Below are 26,146 nucleotides of genomic sequence, written 5' to 3' on the forward strand. Positions count from 1 at the left end.
CCGTGTATTTTTGTTTTTCCTTAGTGTGTTTTTCCAGATAGTGTGAAGGCAGTTCAGCGAAGAAGCCTCTGGCATTTAACTGATGGGAACAAGTCAATTACCAGTCACCAAAGGAGAAAATAACAAGACGTCTCCACAACATGCAGAATAGATTAGGACATGAATATTCAAGACTAAGTGGCCAGCTTCTCAAGAATTTTCAGATTGTTGAAGGTGATCCAGTTTTGCTGATTCACTTGTGAATATGCTATTATCAGAAGATCTCAGGAATGCACGGCATTGAAGTTTTGGATGAGAAATGGAATACTATGAGACAGCACACCCAATTCTATTTTTTAAAATTGTTTTATTTTATACTTAAAATAGTATATGCAACATATATGTGTGTTATGAAGCAACAGAAAAAGTGAACATGGCAAATCGACCAGTCAGTTGAATTACTGGAATACTATTGATATCATCAATACATTGGGTTTCTCCCTGTCGGATCCAATTTCTCTACCTCCGTCCCAATATAAGCTATGATTTTTCTCTCTTACGCTTGTGTACATACACACAGGCACACAGATCTGCAACAGCATAAACAATAAGCAATCTACAACTGTACCTGAATATTTTTGCACCTCATAACCAAAACGTTAGCAAATTGAAACAAATCATAAACAAAAGTATGCATACCCTACAATTCCATTTATATAAAGAGACAAATGATCAAAAGGGGCAAAATGCTGTTGGAAGTCAGGACTTAGTTGGGTGGTGAGAAGTATGAGATGTGGAATCAGAAGACAGCAGGTGAATGAGGGCTTCTTAGAACACTGATACTATTCTGTTCCTTGGATGTGGTTTGCGTGATTTGTGCGTTCAGTTGTAAAAATTCATCACCTTGTAATCTTATGAAATCAAGAATGCGCATCCTTGTCTTCCTGATGTTAGAGGAAAAGTTTTCAGCTTTTCACCATTGAGTATAATGATAGCTGTAGGCTTGTCATATATTATTATGTACTTTATCCTATGTCCTTTATCCTATGTATATCCTATGTATATATGTATATTATACTTAAAATTCTAAAAGTAAACTCAAATATAAATTTTAGAAATTAAAATCAAGAGAATGACCTGAAAAGTAGCAAGTAAAAACAAAAACAGGCTAAGACATGGCAACAGGAGAGAAAAGATAATAAAGTCATGAAGTGTCAGGATGTTCAACATAAATGTAAGCTCTTAAAGATTAAAGTGAAATATAGATCACATGCGAAAAACCAGAAAGAATAATGGCTTTGAACCTATGAGCAGTAACATTAACATTCTCAGAAGACAAAGCATTGATGCCTTCAAAACTGTAAAGGGGAATTCATGTCCATCATAGAATTCTACATCCAACCACAGTCATCATTGTCTTGGGTAAAATTAAGTTTTCAAACATGCAAACTCTCAAAACCTGTACTGGTCTCGGGACTTCCCTGGCGGTTCAGTGGTTAAGACTCTGCCCTTCCACTGCAGGGGCTGCGGGTTCGATCCCTGCTCGGGGAACTACGATCCCACATGCCATGTAGCATGGCCAAAAAATAAAAAATTAAAGAATAAAATTGTACTGGTCTTTCACTGTTTTTTAGAAGACTCCTGGAAAATATGCTCCACCGAAACAAAGAGACAAATCAAGGAAAACGAAGAAACGGGATCCAAAAATCAGGAGATCCTACTCAGGAGTGAGGCAAAGGGAATTCCTGGGGTGAAGACCAGACAAGACCGGGGCAGCAGGCTTGGAGCACAACCAGCCCAAATTGCAGGAAGGACAGAGGGTTCCAGAAGGGGGTCTTCAGGAAAAAATAATGGACCGAAAGGTTATCTGACAGGATATAAAAGTGATTTTCAAAGTTGTTGAAGGACATGTGAGGATTTAGAAAAATCAGTGAAGTATATACATTATTAACTCCAAGAAGAAGGAGATGTGCAATTAATGTAATATGTAAGGCTCAACAGTCAGTATATTTTAGGTAGTCCTTCCACATTCTAAGATTATATGCACACTCCCTTTTCTTCACTAAATCTGAATTTATCTTGGAGAGCACCATAATTTTCAAATGATCAATAATCGTGTATTAGATAATATTAAATATTTCTTCCCATACACACTGGTAATGAGGGATTTCTTGCATTCTTTTTTAATCATCACTCCACTTTGAGTTAATCACCAAGTTAATGTTTTTTTCTATGTATTATTTTTCAGAGCTTTTTTCCCCACTGTTATTGTTTGCTTCTTAATCTGTGTAATTATATATTGTCAGGCAATAAGACTTCTGTTATAACTTTCATGCTTTCCATTATGCTGACATTTTATCATGTTAGAATCATTATGGATTTCTATAGGTACTGAAATTCCTCCTCACGTAGACAGATTTCCTATAACACAGTGTAAATTATTTAATTGTTATTCAATAGGGAATTATTTATTACGTACAAAATGTTCTGCCTGGATATAATGGTAACTCATATATAATAATTACAACCTTGAATTTGGATATAAAAAAACTAAGACGTGCTCCTTTAGCATGTAAACACAGATGTCTGATGACTCATTCTGCCACTCATGTTGGTGTTCACTGTTACGACAATAACCCTTCTGATGGTTCCATAGTGGTTCTGATCCAACATTTCATGGGAACAATTTTAAAAGGCTGTTTCCAGGAATAGCATGAGGAAGAAGCCACAGATTTCTGGAGTTCTCTGGTTAGACAAGCTTTGTCCAGTCATCTCCTAACTAATTCTTCCTTTATAAATAATATTACTTTCAAGTAGAAAGAAATATGCTTTTTTTTTTTTTTTTGCCATGGACAGTAACTGCCTATGCCTTTGCAAATATATATATATATATATATATATATATTTAACAGTTAATGTTAAAATATAAATATATATTCCATTCCCTCTTCAATCCCTTACATTAACTATTAAAAATGAAAAAAAAAGTGCTGTGCTTAATGGTCTTGTATATAGCAGCACCAAGAAAGTGGACAGTTTCTCTTTTTAATACCTTATTTAATATGAATAAATGTTGAGTTTAGAAGACTGGTCAAAAAGAAGCCCACATTACCTCCAATAGCTCAAACTAGCCTAGGTAGCTCTCAATCGACTCAATAAATCAAGAACTCAAATGTAAAATATATTTATTCCAGCTGTGCAAAATTACTACTCTTTAATTACAAAATAATACACCAGAAATCTGTTTTCACCCATAGCAAAAGAAGTGTACCAGCAAGTTTGGCATTTTGCAGAAATGCTCTTCTAACGTGGAATCCATAAAAATTTGCATGTACATAGTGAGTTTCCTGAATAACAAAGTTGTCAGTAAGAATTTAAGAGGAATAATAAACTCTGGATGCCGGGTTGTTTTAGAAAAAGAGCTCCTTTACAGGAATAATTAACATGTATTGTTATGCCAGGCAATGTTCTAAGTCAGGACAGCAAACTGTTTCTGTAAAGGTCTAAACAGTAAATATTTTTGGTTTTGTGGATTATACAGTCTTGTTTGCAACTGCTCAACTGTCGTTGCTTTTGTAGTAGGAAATTGGTCTTATTTAATATGTAAACAAATGGACGTGGCTGTATTCCAATAAACTGTACTTACCAAAATAGATGGCAGACTAGTTTTGGCTCACGGGCTATATTTACTGTTCCCTGTTCTAAGTGTTTTGCTCCTATAATTTTGATTTAATTGCCTTAACACCTGCCTAAGGTGAGAACTATTTACTTATTCATAAATTAAATTTTTGTGACTAAAAAAGTGACGCATGCTTATGGTAAAATATTTGAAGAACACAGAATGGTATAAGTAAAGTGAAATTTCACTAGGTAGGTACTATTTATTACCCTTAGTTTACACATGAAGAAACTGAGGTTCAGAGAAGTTAGGTAATTTACCCAAGTTTGTATGGCTTGTAAAGGGGTAGAGGGCTAGAATTTGCATTCTGACTTTAGGAAGAGGTGACAGCTGATGACACAATGTCAGATAAAGGCTTGGGAATCTAAGACTGTGACTTAACACATAGACAGCACGGGAAATGAGGTGGTACTTAGGAGAGAGTCGACAGGATCAGGAAACTTGATAAGATGGTACATAGCAAAGAGAACAAGAACAGAGCTGGAGATTTTAAGAGCCAATGGATAATATTGGAATCACGATAATTTAGCTCAGTTTAGATAAACCAGAACAACCAGGAAATTGTCTTCCAAAGTATTCTCTTCCTTATTTTAGTGCCTAACTGCATACTCTACAGAGAAGAAAAGAAAATACTCACTCCCCCTTCCCCCGACTAATCGGGTCGTATCGGTAAGCAGACCCATTGACAATCGGTCCATAAATCGGTCCATAAATAGAATGAGATGGGAAAATTAGAGCATTATCTGCTCTATAACCACCCTGGGCAAGCCTTTTAATCCCTTCAGACCTCATAAATGAAGTGAAGGAGCTTGGGCTGAATCATCTTTGGTATCCCACTCAGTTGAAAATTTTTCTGATTATAAATTTTAATGGCACTGAACTCAGATTTACCTCACATTTAAAAGAATTATTGAGATAAGACAGTTCCAGATAAGAGCCTTCCTTACGTTACTGAACAATGTCATCATTCAATACTTCACACTGTTTTGTTATTGAGCTTTAAGAAACAATGTAAAGTAATAAGAATAATATATTTTAGCCATTTTTTCCCTCAAATACTATTTATCTCTTCCTTTTCTCCCTTATCTCATTCTGTGACTCCAGTTACAAATATGTTAACACATTCTGACTATGTCCTACACTTCTTAGAGTGCATTTGTTTTTTTCTCCCACATTTTCTCTGTGCTTTGAGCTGTATATTTTAGGCATCTTCTCTGCCCAATCCATTGTTAACCCATCAGTTGAGTTCTTAACCTCATATTTCCTATTTTTCGTTCTAGAAAGTTGCTCTAGTTCTATTTATAGATTCAGATTTTCTGTTGAAACTCTCTATTTTTTCCCTCTTGAGTATATTAATCATAGGTATTCTTAATTCTTCTCCGTTAGCCCGAAAATCTGAATCAACGGGTGCTCTGTTCAACCCTTTCTTGTTTTTTGTCTTTGATATTGGTCACATACTCCTATTATACCTAACGATTTCCAACTGTAGGCTGCTCCTTTACTGTAAAAAAGAGGGATCAGATGATGTAACTGTCACCAGTCCTCTGTAAATGAATAGACTGGGAAGCTGATCACCTTAATCCAATAAGAGGCTATTGTGGTAAGTAGGGTTCCATTTCCCTCTGGTTCACTCTTATCCCTAAGACATGCCCCATTGAGGCTTTTAACTGAGAGCCTGGGGAAGGTGTGTTTGTATCCCCAGCACTAAGAAATAGGGAGATTTTTCACTGTGTTTTTCAGAATGTTCTGGTTTAGTTACTTAGCCTCCTGCCTCAGGAAGCTTCAGAAAGTAGGACGTGTCTTCTTCAGGGGAAGACCGACGCCGTGTTTTAGGCTACACAAGGCCCTGATGTTGTCAATCTCATCGTACACAGCTACTAAAGGTTCTGATGACCTCTTATTCTTCAAAATAAGTCTGCTGCATGGGCCTAGCCAGTATGCTCAATGTTTTACCAGTTCTGAATTGTCAAATGCCACAACTACAGATCCTCACTCATCTCTGAAGAGTTCTATTTTATCTGGAATTTTAGTCCCTTTAATCCTCATTGTTTCTTCTACACTCTGATTCCTTTAGAAACACAAGTTTTATAATTTATCCAGTTGTTCTTTTTGAGTTCAGTAGAAGTATTGGTCTACTTAGAAGCAGAAGTCTTTTGTTGTTGTTGTTGTTAGTTATCTACAAAAAAACTAAAACCATACATTATGCTTAGTGTTAAATTTTCAGAAAGTTACCTCCTAAGATCCAAAACTAGACAAGAATGTCCTTTGTAACTACATCTATTCAAGATTATACTGGAGGATGTTGAAAGTACAATAAGACAAAGCATACAAGCATACATACACAGGACACACATTAAATACAAACATACATACACAGGACACACATTAAAATATATAAGAACCGGGAAGCAAAAAAGAGCCGTTATTTGCTGAGGACATACTACTGCACAAAGAAAATTCAAACTAACCTGTAGGTACATTACTCAAATTAACACACGAATTTAGAAACTTCTCAGAATTAAAAGTTAACATAAACCAAGTGCACTCCTATATAATACAATTAGAAAATGAAATGTCAGAAAAAGAGACATTATTTATAATAGATTAAAAATCATCACAGAACTTGGAAATCTCTCTTAAAAGATACTGAAGAGCTCCACACAGAGAACTATGAACAAATCTCAGAGAAATGAAAGGAGAACTAAGTAAACAGAGGGATGATGCTTATTCTTGGAAGAGTCAATATCCTAAAGACGTGCTTTACCCCACCCTGATCTATAGATTCAATGCAATCCCACCCAAAGTCTTGGCAGGGTTTTGTTTGCATTACCTATATAGAAACGGACAAGCTTGATTCTAACAAAGAAATACAGAGTCAAGAACTTTGAGGAAAAACCTGAGAAAGAACAGAGTTGGAGCTCATCCCCGAAGACACCAATACATATGAAGAGTTAACACAGTGCAGTGTTAGCACCAGAAAAGGAAACATAAGCCAATGGAACAGAATAGAGAGTCCAAAAACATACCCACAAATGTAGGGTCAAACGATTTACAAAAAGGTGTCATTCGGGCTTCCCTGGCGGCGCAGTGGTTGAGAGTCCGCCTGCTGATGCGGGGGACGCGGGTTCGTGCCCCGGTCCGGGAAGATCCCACACGCCGCGGAGCGGCTGGGCCCGTGAGCCATGGCCGCTGAGCCTGCGCGTCCGGAGCCTGTGCTCCACAACGGGAGAGGCCACAACAGTGAGAGGCCCGTGTACCACAAAAAAAAAAAAAAAAAAAAAAAAAAAAAAGGTGTCATTCTATGTAGTGAGGGGAAAATGTATTCTACTCATACAGTAGGATACTACACAAAGATGAGAATTATGAACAAATTCTCATTCAAAAATGAGAATTATGAACTATACACAGCAACAGTGTTTCAGAGACATAATGCTGAGAAAAAGAAGCCAGACACAGAAGTGTGTACACTGTATGATTCCATTTACATACAGTTCAAAAACAGAACAAACTAATACCTAATGACAGAAGTCAAAATAAGGGTTACTTTCCTTTGGTGAGGGAGGGGACCCAAGGGAGTACTCTGTGGTGTTGATAATGATAATGATATTTTGATTTTATACAGTTTGTTTACTTTGTAAAATCCATCAAGCTGCACTTTTAAATCTGTGCATTTTATTTATGTCTGTTTTAATTCAATACCAAAGATTTACTACCAAATGAGCCAGAAAGAGTAAGCTTTGTCCATATATCACAGACGCAAGGTGTAATGAAGTAGAATTCACGGGCTCAGCCCTCATTTTGACATTAGCAGAAGTCACTCAGCTTCACTTGACTAAAATCAACTCAGGAATAGATACATATAAAAGAAATCACATGAACGATCCTACAAATGTTACCTGACAGCAAGCAAGTACATGATAACTTTCTTTCTTTGTGCTCTTCTGCCATAAATGTAACCTGAAGATGGCAAATAAAGCCTATTCCTTTTTGAATATGTGAAATTCATAGTCATTTGATAAGTGGAGAGAATTAAGTGGATTAGGTAAAACCTTAGAAAGGACTGAGTCATTTCTTAAACATGTGAGTGAGCAAGAGAGAGAAAGAAAGCAAGAGAGAGAGAGGAGAGAGGTGGGCAAAGAGTGATATCACTTAACAGATTTTTTCAGTGATGCAAATTTAACAAAAATAAATACAAGTATGTGAAAGTGTGGTTTTGAATTATCTGCACTACCCATCTTTTTACTGAGCACAAGAGTAAAATGTTCTTAAATTAATGCAGAAAGTATGATGGTATGTGACATTAGTAGGGATCTTGATATTCACTGTTTTCCTACAAAATCAAGCAGCTGTGCAATTTCATCATCACTGTATTAACAATAACTATATTAATAATGAACGTTCACTAGTTCCACAATGCCAGTTAGTGATTTTGGTTCACTTTTACAAGCAAAAAGTTTTTTTCTTAGTCAAGACAAACATCACATTTGATTTTACTACGCTTCTCAACATCTGACTTAGAAAATAATTGGTTTTAAAGTGATGAATATAACATTCTGGGAGATGAAGCTTTTCTGGAACTGCCAGTTTCAAAATTCCCTCTTAATTAAATAACAATGAAGTCTCACTCTCCCTTCTCTTTTTGCCTAATTAAAAGCAAAGTAATGGATTTTAAATGAGCCTAATTTGTTGCAAAGCTTTTACTGTTCTTACAAAGTCCTTATCCCAATTTAGCTAACATATACATGTTTAACAGTTTTTCATTTATCTGTAGGTAAAAGTACATTTCTCATCTCTTGGAATGGTGTCCACCCTTCTAGGTTTTCAAATAACATTTATGGTTTCCATGGAGACCCAATGAGACTCAAAAGGCAAATATACGTTTTAACGTGGACTATTTCGTGCTCCGCCAAATATACCCAACAGCTTTTGTTGCAGATGTGCTTCATGAACTCTGCTCTGCTCCCATGAAACTCATGGGAATTCAGAAAAAGGCATGAAAAAGAAGTGCTTACAGTTTTCTTGTTATAGTAATACTAGTTAATGTTTATATAACCCTTATCTTGTGCCTGGTACATTCTACATATATTAACACGTTTATTTCTCACAATAACCATAGGAGAAAGGGACATTTATAGGTGAAAAAATCGAGTCTTAATTACATAACTTGTTCAAAATGATAGAGCAAGGAAGTGGCAAATTTTGGAATTTGAAACTATGACTGGCTCCCAGATATCATCAGTTACGTGAGACCGTAAAAATGTAACATGCCAAAAAATTGAGAAAATAATATAAGAACACAAGAAAAATCAATAACCACACTATTTCTTATAAGTTCTAATAGTATGGAAAGGAAAAATAATGTCAAATACTCTGTTCCATTTAGCTGTTTAAACTTTTGGAGTGTTCATCTGTATGTTTGGTAAAAGCAGAGGATGGTATTTGTTAAATATAAGCACCTATAAATATGTTTTATGTGAGTTTCGTGGTAATCACAAAGCAAAAACCTATAGTAGACACACAAAAGATGAGAAAAGAATGAAAGCTCACCATTACAGAAAATCACAAAGGAAGAACAAGAGAGAAACAAAGAAACTAACAACCAACCAGAAAACAATAAACAAAATGGCAAGCGTAAGACCATTCCTATCAGTAATTACTTTAAATATTAATGGACTAAATTCTCCAATCAAAGGACATAGGGTGGCTGAATGGGGAAAACAAACAAACAAACAAACAAGACCAACTATACACTGCTGAAAAGAGACTCACTTCAGCTCTAAGCACACATAGACTGAAAGTGCAGGGAAGGAAAAGGATATTTCATGCAAGTGGAAATCAAAAGAAAACAGGAGTAGCTATACTTGTATCTGACAAAACAGACTTTAAGCCAAAGACGATACATATTTTAAAGCCATATATATAACTATCCTTCTATTAGCTATGTTTCTTCTGCTGAAAGTTTCCCTCCTTACTCTCCTACCCCCAGTTTTTGAATCTGGTACTCAACATGTTAGAATTCTGCAACTGTTTCATGATTCTGGATTGTGCACTAACCTTTGCAGTTAGCTGAGGCTCCCTGCCAAACATCCACAAACTCTGGATGAACTAATGATTTATATGTGAGAAAATAAAAATCCTTACACATTAAAAATGATATTAACCATTTATATGGTTCAACGTGGTAATTTATAATAATAATTTTTTTATGTAAACTTGGAGATAAGAGACAAAATGTATCCCCATATTTTAGAAATATATTACATTTCAAAACCAAAAATTTATATTTGGGAGCAGTATTTGTCACCTTGTTTGAGAAACTCTAAGACTTAATGTTTTTGAGATCTCAACACCTTATGTTGATAAAATGAATATTATGTAATATTACAAAATCATCTAAAATGAAATAATTGGTAAGTGAAACTAGGAAACACTTCCATCCCTGAAGTTTATGTCATTTCCTATAGAGAGAAAGCCTTAATATTAAATTCTTCCAAAACCTGTTATCTGATAAGATTTTTCTAGAATGGAAAAAAAAAGTGTAAGCACTTGCTAAATCCTTTTTATGTGTTCAGCATTCTTATCTCAAGACCCACACTTTTATGATTCTTGGCGTTAGTGAACATTCAGAAGGAGACTTGGCTCTGGGGGTTAACAGCTGTTTATCTATCCATCAATGGTCCCTTGTGCTTATCACCATAGTGTAGGCAACAAACGCATTCCTCAGATCCATGTTTGTTGGGAGTGTCATCATGGCAATGTTAAACTCTCACCATAAGTAGTTGAAAGAGAGAAAGAAAGAGAGAGAGAAAAATTGGTGGTGGAGAGGGGCAAGGAATAGGGAGAGGGAGGGGAAAAAAAAAAAAAAGAGGGGACGTGTAAATTTGGTAAAGGTTTATTGACTCTTCTCTTTGCCTGAATTTTGATAATGTTCTTTCATCCAAATTCCAAATGACATTCATGGCCAACTTCATGTTCTGTGGTCAAGCTAAATTGAATAAATGCTTATGGAAACAAGTGAAGGGCTTTGATTTGAAAAACTCCCTTTGAATAACTACTAATTAATGCCTGGTTATGACATCCAGGTACGAACCTGTGCACATGCTTCTAATGGCACCCCCACTTACACTTATATATGTTGGTATTCTTGCCCAGTTCTTCCAGATTTAACCTTTTTTTTTTTTTTTTAGGAGAGACAATAGGGGGAAGAGGAATTATCGCCAGCATAGATGCACCTTAAAGCATTTATAAACTATAATGCTGGATACGAGTTCTGTATTCTGATTCTAACTTCATCTCAAGCTGTCTTTCCCTCTGTCCTCCACCCAGACAGACACAAGTGTGCAAGTACACATTTGGTTGTTGCTTCCCAAGATGGAAGCCTTGGATGGAAAGTGAAGGAGAATTTTGAGGTGTAAGGGAGTTTTTGCAAATTGTCAGGTGACTCTTTAAGTAGCGCTCCTGACGGCTCTTTCTGTCCACTGGCTAGCGAGCATCCTCATGGGCCCTCATCTGTCATTCAAGGCGATGGTCAATGGGGTCGCTATGATATATGTGTCCATTTGTCCCTCTTTGGGCTCATGAATTTTCTGGAAGTACATTATATACTCTAAGGGAACAGAAACACCGTCAATGCGCCACCTTTTAACTACGTGAATTGATTGGGTGGTTATTGGTTTCTTTCATTTTTCAATAAGCAATTAGGCTCTCTGGGAATTCAAAGTTAAGTAAGGAATGACACATTACCTGGAATATCTTACAGCCTCTTAGGAGAGAAAACATACTGATAAATATTTCGTATAGGACTATTCTGATTCTCATGAAAAAGACACACTAGAATTAATGAATATAAGTGACACTATACATGCTAAAATGAAAGTCCATACAGGTAAATGGGAGTGATGGAGGGAGAAGTAAAGAGTGGATTCTCTGATGTGGGGAGAGGGAAGCTCAGAATAAAAAAAATGTCTTCTAAATTATTCTATGGAGGACATGGTTTTTGCCTGGTTCTTAGGTGGGGAAAGATTTCTCAACAGAAGGCAGAGCAAGTGCAAATGTCGAAGGTTCGTGATGTGTTTGAAGAACTTCTTTCCGACAGGCTAGACCATCTTTCATCTAGAGGACATACTTAATTGAGAATAGCTAGAGATGAAGTTCAAGAGACAGCCAGGAACCAAATGACGGAGAGACTTGTTCACTCTCCTAACTTGTGCGAACTTTATCTGAAACAGACGGCCACCTGTGGAAGAATTCAGAGCAGAGTAATGGCATTCTCAGCTTTGAGTTTAGAGCAATCACTCAGAGAAGTGTGGACTAATATCCCAGAAATAACCTCTTTATCTTTACCATTCCTTAAGTAAGAAGGGTCACATCCACAGGTTATGCTGGCTGTAAAGCAGTTTGTGAACATTCTTCTAGTAGGATTCTCGTGCTACACATGAGACAACAGAGACTTACCAAGGTCATAAATGGGAAGAGCATAGGCAGAAGAATTGGGCTTCTCTGACCCCAAAGTCTGTGCTTTTTAATGGACCAGAGTGCCTGCCTGATGTGATCTTTTCACCCTCAGAATCCTCACACAACCTCAAGCTCTCTTACGTGTTTATTTCATTCTACTTTGAGTTATTTGAAACTCATCTTATGCCTCCTTCTTAGCTGCGTATCTTGGAGGAAGGGGCTGTGCGTTACTCATCTTTTCAGATTCTCTCTGTGTTCAGCACATTTCCTTATAGTGATAGGTACTTGACATATACCTAGTAAATAAATACATAAATAAATAAACATTTAAAATAAATATAAATGTCATCAGCCATTAGCTGAGCAATTCAGTCCTCTATTACTTATATTAGTAAAAATAAAGTATAGGTTTTAAAACCTTGCCTTGGTTAGAGAATCACCAATAAGGGCTTCCCTGTTTTGAGGTCACTTATTTGTCACATGGCTTGAGCACTTCAGCGCTCAAAGTATCAGGATGTTAAAGAATAAATCCTCTATTTAAATGCATTTAATTCTTTATCTGTTGCTTAAATTCTAGATAACAGAACAATTTTCTGCGGTCAAATTTATCACTAAGGTAATTATTGTCAGGTGTCTGGAAGAGATAACGTGAATTAGCATCAGAGCTGATCGTTCAAGTTCCAAAAAGAAACAACTTAGTAGTCCCTTCACAATTCATTTAGTACAAGAAAATGCAATGTTTATACAATTTCTTATATAAGACTAACAGTGAAAATGATTACTCTTGAATCTGTTGTTTTGAAGTATCATATTTATTTTTGATGACAAGGATTCACAAGAGATGCATTTATTCCTTCAGCCCATACTTATTAGTTCCCTATTCTGGACTAGACTTGGTGCTACGTGAAGAGAAAGCTACTTATCCCTCGCCTCAATGGAGCTTGTGGTAGGGAGGACATTCATAGTCTAGTGTGTGGGAAGGGGCTTGGATAAGACGGTAAAAGAATAAAGAACTGAAATACAATAAGCACAAACAGACAAGCACCATGGCCTCAGATGAGACCTCCCTTGGTTGTTTAGCAAGAAATGATATCAAAGATTAGCCGGGGTTCCCTTTATTCCAGCAAGGGTTTTCAGAGAGTTTAGAAAGTGACGAGTGTATTGTGAGAATGAACCATTGAAGATGGTAGAACACAACAGGCTCCAAGACCCGGTGCAGTGAATCCGAGGAAGTGAAAGATGGGGAAGAAGGACACTGACACGCCAGCAGCAGAGAAGAAAAAGTTCATGACCAAACAAATCTTGTAAAAGGAGGGGCTGAAGAAAGAAATCCAAGAGCCTGATACTCATAAATAGCTTCCGGAAGTCCAGAAACAGTAGAGAGGACAGAAAATACTGAAATTTTTTGTTTAGAATTTTAGTTTAGAGGAAGGAGGACAGATGTGGGAGAGAAAGGGGCAGACAGGCAGCTTGGAGGAAAACCAAGAAAAAAAATTCTCAGAGTAGACTCACCCTACCTTCTACCCACCAGGGTGATGACACCCTTTGGAATGGCTACCAGGACTTTCCACGCTACCATGGAATTGTTCTGTCTTGGGAGAATGAACTGTAGCCCAAGAGGATGAAATATGATCTTGACTGCTTGGAAAGAGGTTGAGACTTCAGAAGGAACACTAGGACAAGTGTCCGTTAGCAAAAACTCAAAGCTTCAGAGGGTTTCAGAGGGTCTCCCTCTACACCCACGTCCTCAGAAGACAGCATGGGGGTAAGAAGTCTACCTTACCTCCAAGAAGTTGGAGGTAAGTTGCAAATGTCATGCAGAATGGGTGAAAACAGTACACTGTAAGAATACTTGGCATCCTTAATCTAAAGTATTCAACAGATGCAGCAAAAGAAACTATTCTGGATATAAAACGGGCAACTGTCTCTGAAATCAATGAGAAACTGAACCCCAGATAGGAAGGACACATTTCATTGAATGTATTAGAAAAGGAAAATCATAGAAGACAATGGTCTTGAGAACATATTCTGATTAAGTTTTTGAACATCGATGACAAAGAAAGAATAGTTTAGGTACCAGTACAAATAGAGCAAGCCACCCACAAGGGATCAGTATGTTTGGTTTTGAATTCCGTTACAACTTGCAATGCCACAAGTCATTAGATTATTGTCTACAAAGTACACAAGAGAATAAGGTGTGAGCGAGAATATTCTAACCAAGCAAAGTTTCATCCAGTACAAAATGGCAAAATGAAATATTAGCCCTTACAAATTGATGTAATACATAAATATTGTATAAAAAAGTATATATATATTTATACATATGTATGTTTCTTGATGTTTATATCCATCCATCCATCCAAGAGATCAAGATAAAGAAGTTAGAAGCAGAGAATTTCTTGCATTTCTTTGAAAGCATCTGACGTATCTGGGTGCAATTTCTTGCGTCATCCTCTATGCCAGGAGTGCCCGGGGCAACCTCTCCTTGCCCTGAGGCTGGACAGCTCCTAGCACATCCTATGAAGCACTCAGTATAGACCCTCTGTTCAGGATTTCCTGAACTGACTGCCCGCTCACACTAGGGCTAGATTTGATGCCTTTATTCTAGTTATTCCCCAGTGCATATCTCCACCATGGCCTGGGATAATGTTTTATTCGTTTGCACCATCCCCTGCTGAGAACAGTGTCTTACACATAGAAAACACTTGCTTAACCTTGGCTGAATGAACAAATAAATGAACAGCTCCTGGCCTTAGCTTTTCTGCATAAATAATTTCACTGCCTTTATACGTGTCACATAGCTTACTGTGCAACTGGCAGAAGTATGCAATTCCAAATATTGCCTTGCTATCTTTTTCGTAATATTTCATATGAAATTGTATTTGACTCGGAAGAAACTTAAAAACAAATGAGCTTGTTTAAACAACTCTGTTTATTTGACTGTTAGAATATGCAGAATGAAACCACATAGCTCATTTATTTGTTTGTTAAAAATATCCACTTTTTAATTTCCATCCATGTTTTACTTTGAGTAATTCTACTTGACCGTGACACTCAGTTTGCTAGTTTTCAAACTCAAGAATTACAGGGGCAGTCACTAATTTGATAAATCCATTATCACATAATTGAGGTTGTCTGCAACCTAACGGTAGTTATTAACTTCTCTAAAAATGCCAGAAATATTGTTAGAAAGCAAATGTACATGCACCGTCATTTTGTATTTTTATGATTTTATTTTCTCAGTTTTACAAGCTAATAATAGGAAGAACCAAAATGTCACCTGCAACATCAACATGCAAGGAATACATGCATAATTCCAAGATTTAGCAAGTATATCTTTAGAACTGCTTCTCTAATGACTCTGAAATTTTAGACAAATGTGTATAGCGCTCTGGCCAAAGTAACCACAGGAACTGGGTTTTTCTAGACAATCTTAGATTCAAATATACCTATAACTTACCATGGCAAATCTAAGTTTTGTTAAACAAACGAACAAAGAAACCTATATATGAGAAAATAAAATCTAGGCAAACTGAAATCAGGTTTAGGATATCTTTAACTTTGAAAGAAAAGTAAATTATAATCATCTATAATCCTTCAATCAATAAGATCATTATTATAGGGGTAGCTGATCCACATTCTACAACCCCGAAGGAGCAAAGTTTACAAAGTGAGATTAGTTTGGGTTAGGGAAGGCGCTATGGAAGCAGGAAGTCTTTAAAAAAAGAGGAAGAAATACTTCTTCATCTTCAGAATTTTTTAAGAGTTACGTTGCTTTCGAGGCATATGCTAATTCAAACACTAGACAGCAGTCTCAGAAAAGTCCTTATGGGATTTATCTCAATTAATACAAATATCTTATTTGTATCATCATATTGTTGAAGTTTGAAAATTATTTCAAATATTTTAAATACTTCGAAAATTATTTCTCAAAATGTGGGCCAGAGAACCTCCGGTTCATGGATTAGATTGGCATGATTGATTAAAATGGAGAGTCACAGAACCTGTCCCAGATCTACTGGGTAGAAATCCCTGGACTTGCGATGTGGAATGTGGTCTTTAATAGGGTCATTCTGCACATGAAGTTTACGAAACTCTCTAGAATAAATGAAAAGAGAGCTTATTGTCTTAACTGCCTTATTACCACCTACAAGCACACAAAAACCCACATGCGTGCACTACACGTATCACATGCCATCTACATTATGTTATTATGGTGTCATTCAAATCACTCATTTTTTAAATAAATCAAAAGATCTGAATCTGAATTGTGGCTTTGCCACTAAATAGCATAATTTGAGGTAACATAACCTGACATAGTGAAAAAAGAACTTTGTTCATGTCTCTGTTCATGTCAAATAGATGGCATTCAGTTTTCCACGTAAAGCGTGTCATTGTAAATAATGTTTTCCAAAAAATAGACACCTTCCATAGTCAACAAGATTAGGTACAAATGTGATGTGCTTTCAGGACCCACCACAGCTGGCATGACCCCCCTAGTTACATGCCACTTAACGTGGCATTAACATTCCCTAATGTACGATACATACATACATACATTCACTATTATTTTAACAACGTCAAACTATTTTTTATTCCAGGAACATGCCACGGTGTTTCAAGCTCTCCTTTTTCTTGAAATGCCTGCTGATATACTTTGAATTCCCATCGATGTTGGATGATTCCATCCATACCTCCCTTCTTCTGAGGTTCTCCCTAACACTCCTGTTAAATATTAGTCACACACTATTCTTCTTTCAAGGCATTTTGCTTTTATATCTATAATATGACATTCATTGCATTATAATTGAAGGTGTATAACATTTTCAGTCTCCAGGAAGCTATGTATTCCTAGAAGTCAGGAATAAAATATTCCTAGTATTTATTAGAATATACAGTTGACCCTTGGACAATATGGGTTCGAACTGTGCGGGTTCACTTATACACACATTTTTTCCAAAAGTAAATACTACGGAATTACACCATCCAAAGTTGGTTGAATCTGCGGATGCAGAACCGCAGATCTGGGGGAACCGTGGTGCCGAGGGCTGACTATGTCATCCCTGGACTTTGACTGCATGGAAGGTTGGCTCCATTAAACCCCACCTTATTCAAGGGTCGACTGTATATATAAATTCTCACTATAAGAACACATTCTCACCTGTGAGCTGTCTAGTATGTTCTCATTCAATATTGATGAAATTGAATTGGACATCATTTTTAGTAGCCAGGATAATTGCAAGACACTATTTTACAAGTCTTTGAAAACAAGTTGAACGTTCTAGTGAAATCTGTGTGAGACAATAAATTATACTTTCATCATCGTAAATCTAAGAAAACACTGAAACGGTACTAAAAGAAAATACAGACTTGTTTTACAATTTTGCATATCTGAACTTAAAAAAAATCCTTCTTTAGGGAATAAAACTCTTAGGGATTTGCCTGAGCAGAAATAGTATCACATCAGACTTGAAATAGATGCCAGACACAGAGGTCTAAATGTCTTTCTTCCTATTCACTCCCATACACTCTTGCTGGCCAGTTACATTCTAAATTTGTGTACTGAAAATAAAATGTGATCTTTAAGGAAGGAGACATTTACAGAATTCTATATTTGCCGACATCATGCCCTGAATTAGACTTTTCTTTTAAATTGATTTTATGATACTCCTCTTAGATATCCTAATAACAATGCACAATTGTGGTATAGAAAACCATATTAAGTACATGTTAAATTACATAGAAACTCTGCAATAAAAATCATCTGGAAGATGGCATTGTTCTTTGCATTTTCTTTTGAGGACACATACATGTCTGTATAGTAGGAACAGATGCAAGAAAAACAAAAATAGTACACAGAATACTATAACATCTACAGTGAGCTTCAATGGCAACAGGTTCCATTACATTCTTCAAAGGTCAAGGAGAGTTGTCACGGAGAATACGGATTGAGTAAAAGCAATAAAAAAAATCAGAAGAGTTTATGCATGAATATGTTTCACCAGTGGAAAAATGTTAATTTGGAAAAAAAATAAAGAAATGTCTCCCTCCAAGCAATTGGGTGGGACATTAAGAGTGATATATCTTCGATGTTTTCAAAGTATGAAAAAAAATGCCAATTAACATTCTCTTCTCAGACATGTATGACAGCAGCTGGATTTTTATTAACAACCCAGCCATTTGTACATGTTTGTCCAAAATGGGGTAAAATCTTTGGACACGTGTGTTTTCAGGACCAAGGACTACTAAAAACTTTTTTAAAAACTTGTTTTTCCCAATCATGTCTTTTACTGGACTTAAATATTCCATTATAGGAATGAATTGAAAAAGAATATCAAAATGTTCTATTTTCCTTCTCTTGTAACTTAAACCTGAAGTGTGAACTGTGTTCATCATTTTCCAAGAAGGGGCACACATGGTATCAATCTGAGTCATGGGAAAGGCACTGTAGTGCTTCAAAAACTTAATAAAACTAAAATAATGTCAGGATAGATGAAGAAATCAGAAAATGCACACCCATTTCAAATGGGAAAATTAATATTTGTTTAATAAAACGAGTAGTTCTTGTCTTTCATATAAAAATTATATTGATAATGCTGTATAGTAAATGCCATTAATTTGATAGAGGTTTAATCAAGTGTCTCTATTTTTCCATGGACTAGATACCCTCCTCATCTTTAAAATATCAGTTAACTTAAAATTATATTCATTGAAAAACCATTTCCCAGAAATTTTATATTTAATCAAATGAGCATGCATTTAATTGGGTGCTCGTATATTGGACCTATATGGGTCCAAGAAAAGCCATTCCACTGAAAAGAAAAGTCTGCTGCCTACTTTTTCCCTTCTCATGAACTGAATCTACAATATATTCCCCTCCCCATCCCCTGCTCCTGTTTGAACTACATGAGCCTGTCTATTTAAACACAGAGAGGGATGACTAAAATGTAGCACCAATCCAAGAAATTAATCCACCCTATAATATTCAACCTATCAACAGGGCTTAAGGACAGTTTATCAACAGCATTATAGTGTCTTTGATTTATGGTGTTTACTGCAGAGTCTGAGCTGCTGCCCTGGAAAATATTTCCTCCATAAAGTATGACTAACAATATATACCCGTCTCTCTCTTTTGCACCATTCACTCTTGTACCCTAAGTAGACAAAGTACTTTTGGTAATAGTGCAAGATCTCTGAAAAGATCTGTATGGAACTTAGCCAATTTCACATGCTTTGTTAGTTTCTTAACTTGTTGACAGTGCATATGATTAAAACATAGATTATAAAGATGGGCTGAGTGGTGATTAATGACATAGGAATCACAGATGCTTTTACTGTTTCTTTTCATACCATTCCAAGCCCTTTAAACATATTTTCTGCTTTAATGGACTAGCTATCCCACCCACAGTAAGGTACACAGAGTTTTAAAATTCTTCTTCCTCTGAATCGTTAACATGGAACTATTCCCTAGTGGAAAGTTGGAGTTGAAGTGAAAGAAGTCAATTATTGTCTTGCTTTGATAAGGCTTGTGTTAGCATCAGAACATGCACTGTGACCTCCTTGGGGAAAAGTATCATATTATATCCCCACAATATTTAGGATAATATCTGTTCCATTGTTGAAATGATAATATATTTATTGACAAAATATACGCATAATAGATGTACTTTTTGTGCATAACCATAACTAAAAACGTAGACTAAAACATTCTTGACTAAACTATTCTGAAGTCTTCTGCCAAAACCTTGAAATTCAATCTCTATAAATTTGACTTTAGGAGATCATTGCTATCCTCATTGTTATTCACAGATCAGTTCTGAGACTCTAAAAACAGCCAATGCTAATGGGATGCTAATCCAACAGACTGAACAATTAAAAGTGTTAATGACAGGATTAGAATAATTTTTTTTCTATTATTATTATTTCATGCCTGAAATATTCGGTGCTTGGGTTTCTGTTTCTATAAGTGGCACAAAAAGAAAAAGAGTCTTTATAGCAGATCCTAAAATGACTGTGTGGATTTCAAAGAATGTTTTCCAATGGAAAGAAAGTGTAAATCTTTTACGTCGTTGAGTGCTGAAACAGCTTATTGATCAACGTCAACAGGTGGAGCCAGGACAAATGGCCCTAATCTGTGCCTCTGTAAATACATTAACCACCGGGAGACAATTGTTCCAAGGAATCAAGAAAATTCATATGAGTTTCTGTGTTCAGTCCTTCAGAGTCCCAGCCTATAAGCCAGAAAGTCGAAGGGGATCTTCTATGGTATATTTCAAAAGTCTAGGTTATATATTTTGCCTGGAACTACTTAGAGAGAACTACGAATGCCATTTTTAGAAAATAACTGTGGTTACTTGGGCCAGTGTCAAGGTAACACTTTCCAAAATACAACGACCAGGAAGATTTGCACGTCTCAAAGATATCTGAAGTTGATGGAGTCTGTGGTTACTTAAAGATCAGCTGCTCTTATTGGATTAAGTAAGAACTGGGCTGTGATCTGGGCACACAGATTGTGGATGTTCGGAATGCACTCATTTCTTTCCCATGATCTAACATCCCATGATTTCTGACCTCTCCCCAACCCAGTCATTCTTCCCCGGGAAATAGGTTGTTTGTCCTTTTAAAACTGTCACCTACAATTGCATATTGTTCTCTGGATGTTGACTGACAAGCACAGGAAACAGTGACATTATTACTGTCTACTATTTAATGGATCACATATTATATATAATTAGTACAGAATAGGTCAAGTCTTTACTAAGCAGTCGATAAGTGTTAGTCATTATTAGCATCCTTATGCGCTCCCCACGGCTGTTGCTTAGCTGTTGAATCAACCTTTTAAACAGGAGGCGCACTGTCAAATACAACCTCTACTTTGAGCTTCTAGCTTCATTTTTGTTCGTTTATTTATTTTGTTTGCTTGTTTGGTGGTGTGAGGGGAGGATGATTTGTCTTCTTGAACTACTCTCAATTCATTCTTTCCCTAAAATCTGTATTTCACCCATTGATTCTTTGAACACAAAGGGCAGAATTTCTTATTTATCTTTCCTAACTTGAAAATATAGACCAAGCAATCCAAATGTTTAAAATTACTTACTATCTTGATTTTATAAAGTACCACATAAGCTTTACAGCATTAATTCATGACTCTTCCAAGTGAATAGGCATTTTGTGTGTGTGTTTTCTTATGGATTCCTCCACAATACTAAGCATAAGTCTGATAAGTTATATCGTATGCTTAACAGCTTTTATGAGCATGGAAATAGTGGGGGAGTTATAGAAGGAGACCTTGACAAATGAACCAAGAGAGTGAAGAGAATTCCCTACCATGAAGTCCTTCAGATAAATAACAGATTCTCAGACTCCTGGATAAAATTTTCCTGAGCAGAGACTTACAGTATAAGAAACTGAGATGGCCACATTTTAGAAACAGATTTTTTTCAAGATATAGGAAAAATTTTTCAGTTCTATTAAAATCAGAGTAAAAGCGTTCAGGACATTCTCCTCTTTGATTTCCCTGTATGCCTTCAAAATTCTTTTCTTACTGTCTTTTTCATGGATGTCTTATTTAATCCATTCTCTGGAGTAAACTGAATTTATCAAGGGATTTTTCTCCTCTATAACAGAGAAAAGGGCTTGCATTTATTGAACAGAACAAGTATAAATGCTAATGCTCACAAACAGAAAAATTAACAAAACACAGGTCATGGAGATCATGACAACAGGTCTTCTGATGTCCATCAGAAATCACTTAACAGGAAACTGAAAAACAGTGGCTTAAATAAATTGGGAGGTTATTTTTCTCTCATACAGCAAGCACACAATGCCACTGAGGATGCAGCCTTCTTCTAGCCTCCACTGCACCACCTCTTGCCCTTTCCAATTGGTTTTCCGATCCAAGGGGAAAAGCAAAAAGAAATCTTCAGCTGAGTCAGCCCCCTTACAGAGAGCATCCTGCACGCCCTAATTCAAGGGATTTCTACTTTTATTTCATTGACTGAAGCTTAATCATGTGATCATCTCCAGCTCCAAGTGAAGCTGGGAAATGTAGTTTTTAAGGTACACCTATATCACCTCCACCTAAATGAGGTAATGTTAATAAAATGTCAGGGGACAATGGGAGAGAAGATGTATCTCTTACCTATTACCTTTCTTCCATATTTACATTAATAAGACCCTTTAATTTTCCTAGAAACTGCTACAGAGACTGCCCTTTTCTTGAGCACGAGAGCAATTGCGGAATCTACTTTTCAATCTACTTAGCCCTAGAGGTTGATCTGCTACTGGATACTGAGCTTCAAAGGACTGTCAAATATTCTTTTTTTTTTTTTTTTTTTTTTGTGGTACGCGGGCCTCTCACTGTTGTGGCCCCTCCCGTGGCGGAGCACAGGCTCCGGACGCGCAGGCTCAGCGGCCATGGCTCACGGGCCCAGCCGCTCCGCGGCACGTGGGATCCTCCCGGACCGGGGCACGAACCCGCGTACCCTGAATCGGCAGGCGGACTCCCAACCACTGTGCCACCAGGGGAGCCCCAAATATTCTTTTTTAAAGAAGTACATGGTAAAGCACTTGTCATTTCACAAACATTTAAATCACAAAATAAAAGCCACTCACATGCACTGTAAGATTATTCCATAATATATTGCTCACTTTCTGCAATCTCTTTCCTTCTGCTCCTGGTTAATCATTAAAATGTCAACTCTCTGTGACCACAGTTTTTCAACTAATAAATATATGTGGAAGTTGTAAAAATCAATAAACAGAAACCTCAATTAAAATAGAGTTGGGATGCCAGAAGGGGGAAGCTCTCATGCCCAAAAGGAAGAAGAAAGACTCCTCTTCTTGCCTGGCAAGCGTTCAGCCAATGAGAGACTCTCGCAATCAGTCAATGAAAAGCCACTACTTCGAACTCTTAGTTCCTCCAATGGATTCTTTGTTTACTAAAACCTTCCCAACTCCCTTTCATCCTTTTTAAAAGTGTTCTCCTCTCCTTGCTCATGGCAGGCCGTGGTGCCAGACCCCCAACTGCAATTCCTTGTTGATCCTGAATAAACCCCCTTTTTGGCTGGAGACATAACTGGCCATCTATTTGCTGAAGGTCAGAAAAGCAAGTTAAAAAACAGATTTTCTCAATGACACAGAGATTCTGCTAGCCTTTCATTAACCTGTTTTGTCCACATAACACAAAGGTCCACATTTATATAATTTTAAGGTACAACGTGCACAACTCTTCAGAATCACACAGGCCATCTAGTCAACGCCTCATCCAAAGTACATAGCATTTAGAGAATCCCAGCCTCCTTCTCTAATATTTCCCCATTTGATGTGCTTGCTACTTGAAGAGGCAGAGAATTACAGTTGAGATGCTTCGTAATGGATGTTCGTCCTCTATTATAAACAACTGTTACTCTATAACATTCAACCACTGGCCTTGCTTCTATTTATACACCGGGCATTTAAATAACTAAATCCACATATTCACATGATAGGAGATCACGTAGAGAATTACCTTCTCTGAGTGAGGACTATTGTCTAAATGTCTATATTGTTTATATATGCTCAAGTTTAAGGGTTGTACATCCTGCACAGAGTTTTAACTTGTCCTTTACCAACCTTAAGAAAAAGCTATAAGTCTTTGTTCTTGTGGCAAAGAACACGATGTTGAAACATCATTATTTGTAATATCTCAGGCCCAGAAATACAGTGGAAAGTAGGAATTAAAAGCCATGTGAGTGTATTTTTCCTTAATAAACTAGCTTCATCTCTACTCTCCCCATATTTCAGGCCTACCTACTCCATGACATTTATTATGTGTAAATTTTTCCCTTTATCTGAACTTCTCGACTTAAGATGCTACTTAACAATGGAAAATATGTCTCAGGAAAATAGAGGAATCATACACTTTGGCTTTCCTCTACCACCATTTCTCACTTGTATCAACAACATAACACAGGCCATAAATCTGGAGATAAGTTTGTCTCTGTATTACCTATGTATTTAGGAGAAAACCTTATCTTTTCCACTGATATTCAGTATTACGAAGCAAAAAATGGTCCCTCCAGAGTCTCTGGATTCTGTTTTTCTGTGACACAGCGCCCACACTTTCCCTGATGGAACCTGCCCTCCTGGCCACGAACTGCAGTCACTGAAGTAATCTTCTTACAGACTAAATTCTAGAACAGATGGCCCAGGCAAGTATAAAGTTCAGCTGCCCATTCCATAACAACTGTGCCGCTTTAAATGATTAGGAAAATTGCGGCAGCCAGGAAATGTTTATTGTTTTGGAAAGAGGGTGGGTCAGGATGGGATTTCACTTTCACTCTTTCCTAGAGGAAAATATTCATCCAACAGATTTTATGTGACATATCAGAACCACAGTCTCCACTTGCCAACTGTCAAGACATCCGATGGTTAAGGCAACTGGGAAAGGCAGCAAGAAAATAAACTGACTGCCAGCCAAGCAAATGCCAATTATAGTTTGTTTTAAGTGCGCCAGGAAGGATGGCCGGAGGCCAGCGGCATGGGGGATGGACAAGGGTTGCTTAAAGGGCACATAGCAAAGGCTATGGCCTGTGAAATTCCAAAGAGACGTGATTGGCATGGTGACACAGATGGAGGGAGTGGCCGTGATTTCTCAAAGATGACTTCAACGCTGTGCCAAGCAAACTGCTCTTTGATTTGTGGTTCAAAGCCTCTCCGTATGATGGGAATTGTGGGACATGGAGAATGATTTATTCGAAGTTTTAACATGATTTTAATCAGGAGAGTCACCATGTGCTTTGTCGATGGGCAATCCAAACCACACTTGCAGAAGTCGAGAAAAAATAAGGGTTTCCTCCAGTGTGATCAATTCTCTGGATCAGAGTAAAATGAAGTTACTGCTTACTTCAAAAAGCAACCTGTATCTGGTTGCCTCCAAGTAGACTCAAGGAATTGTGTTACGTGAAGTAGTAGACACCCAAAGGGTCTTACCTGGATGTTGACTTTTCTTCATCAAAGAGAACGTAAGGTTATTTGGTTATGTAGGGGAAGAAAAACAATTTTTCCTCTACCCTCCTAGATTCTTGACAGAGATCCGCCTGTAATAAAAGATAAACAGGAGAAAAACAGATAAATGTTTAATAATAGGTACAGGAAAATTTAGCAGCTCTCAGAAATGGTCCATGCCATCATCTTAAATACCATCTCCAGCTAAAAACAAAGGAAGATGTTGGGCTGGGAAGAGCCACGTTTTTAAGGCAAAGCACAATCAACAAAGGTACGGTTGTTTTGTAGGTTAGGTGTTGCCTTTTCCACTGATAAGAGTTTCTACAGGTTTAGCCATCCTCTTCCTGCTACAGGGAAGGAGATTCCCTCACAAACGGAGATTTCCCTTATAAATGTAAATCGCCCTTACACAAGGGTAACTTCTACTTGGTTTTCAGAGCTTCTCTGGTGTCTGCTGTTCTTTACAAATAATCAGAGGCATATTTTGGGGTGAAAAATTCTGCTCTTTTTCAGCTAGCATGTTGGAATTAGATGGTTTAAATTGACTCATGCATTCACCTAGATGTATTCTATTAAGTGATCATATTTCATTAAACGATAAACTCCCCTTACTTGGGGGGGGAGGCAGTTGTAATGTAGGCATGACAGGTAGAGAATGTTGCATCTAGAAATATGAAATAGAAAAATTCTTTAAATTGCTTTTTGGGTGAATTATTATATTGCCAATGTTTGCAAAATTTTAAAATGGAAGGTTAGCCTCAAAGTAGAAATCTAATCATGTGTACAGAAATGTACTTTATTGAGCCCATATTATTAAGTAAATTCCAATGGAATATACTAATAAGTTCTCCAAATAAGTGAATTTCATTTTCAGAAATATATGCACTTCTGAAATTTGAATATAAAATAAATTTTCATAGATTAAGCTATGTGATGTTTCACAAGAAATAAGATAAAAGCAAGCAATCATGACCACGTAACTGAGAGAATTCTGCTTGCTCAAGGTATTTTTGTACAAAGGAAATAAAAGCTTCCTCTTTAATCCTC

General features: G+C 36.8%; 1 long non-coding RNA gene across 1 annotated transcript in view; it reads right to left on the minus strand.

The window, feature by feature from the left end:
• LOC109550477 (uncharacterized) overlaps positions 1–25,194 on the minus strand; it is a 218,600-nt gene extending 193,406 nt beyond the window's left edge. The window contains exon 1 of the long non-coding RNA XR_002176986.3: positions 25,085–25,194. This is a non-coding gene — a long non-coding RNA (uncharacterized lncRNA). The remainder of the gene's footprint in view (positions 1–25,084) is intronic.
• Positions 25,195–26,146: the final 952 nt, after the last annotated feature.

Source organism: Tursiops truncatus, chromosome 20 (assembly GCF_011762595.2).
Source record: "Tursiops truncatus isolate mTurTru1 chromosome 20, mTurTru1.mat.Y, whole genome shotgun sequence".
Classification (NCBI taxonomy): domain Eukaryota; kingdom Metazoa; phylum Chordata; class Mammalia; order Artiodactyla; family Delphinidae; genus Tursiops; species Tursiops truncatus.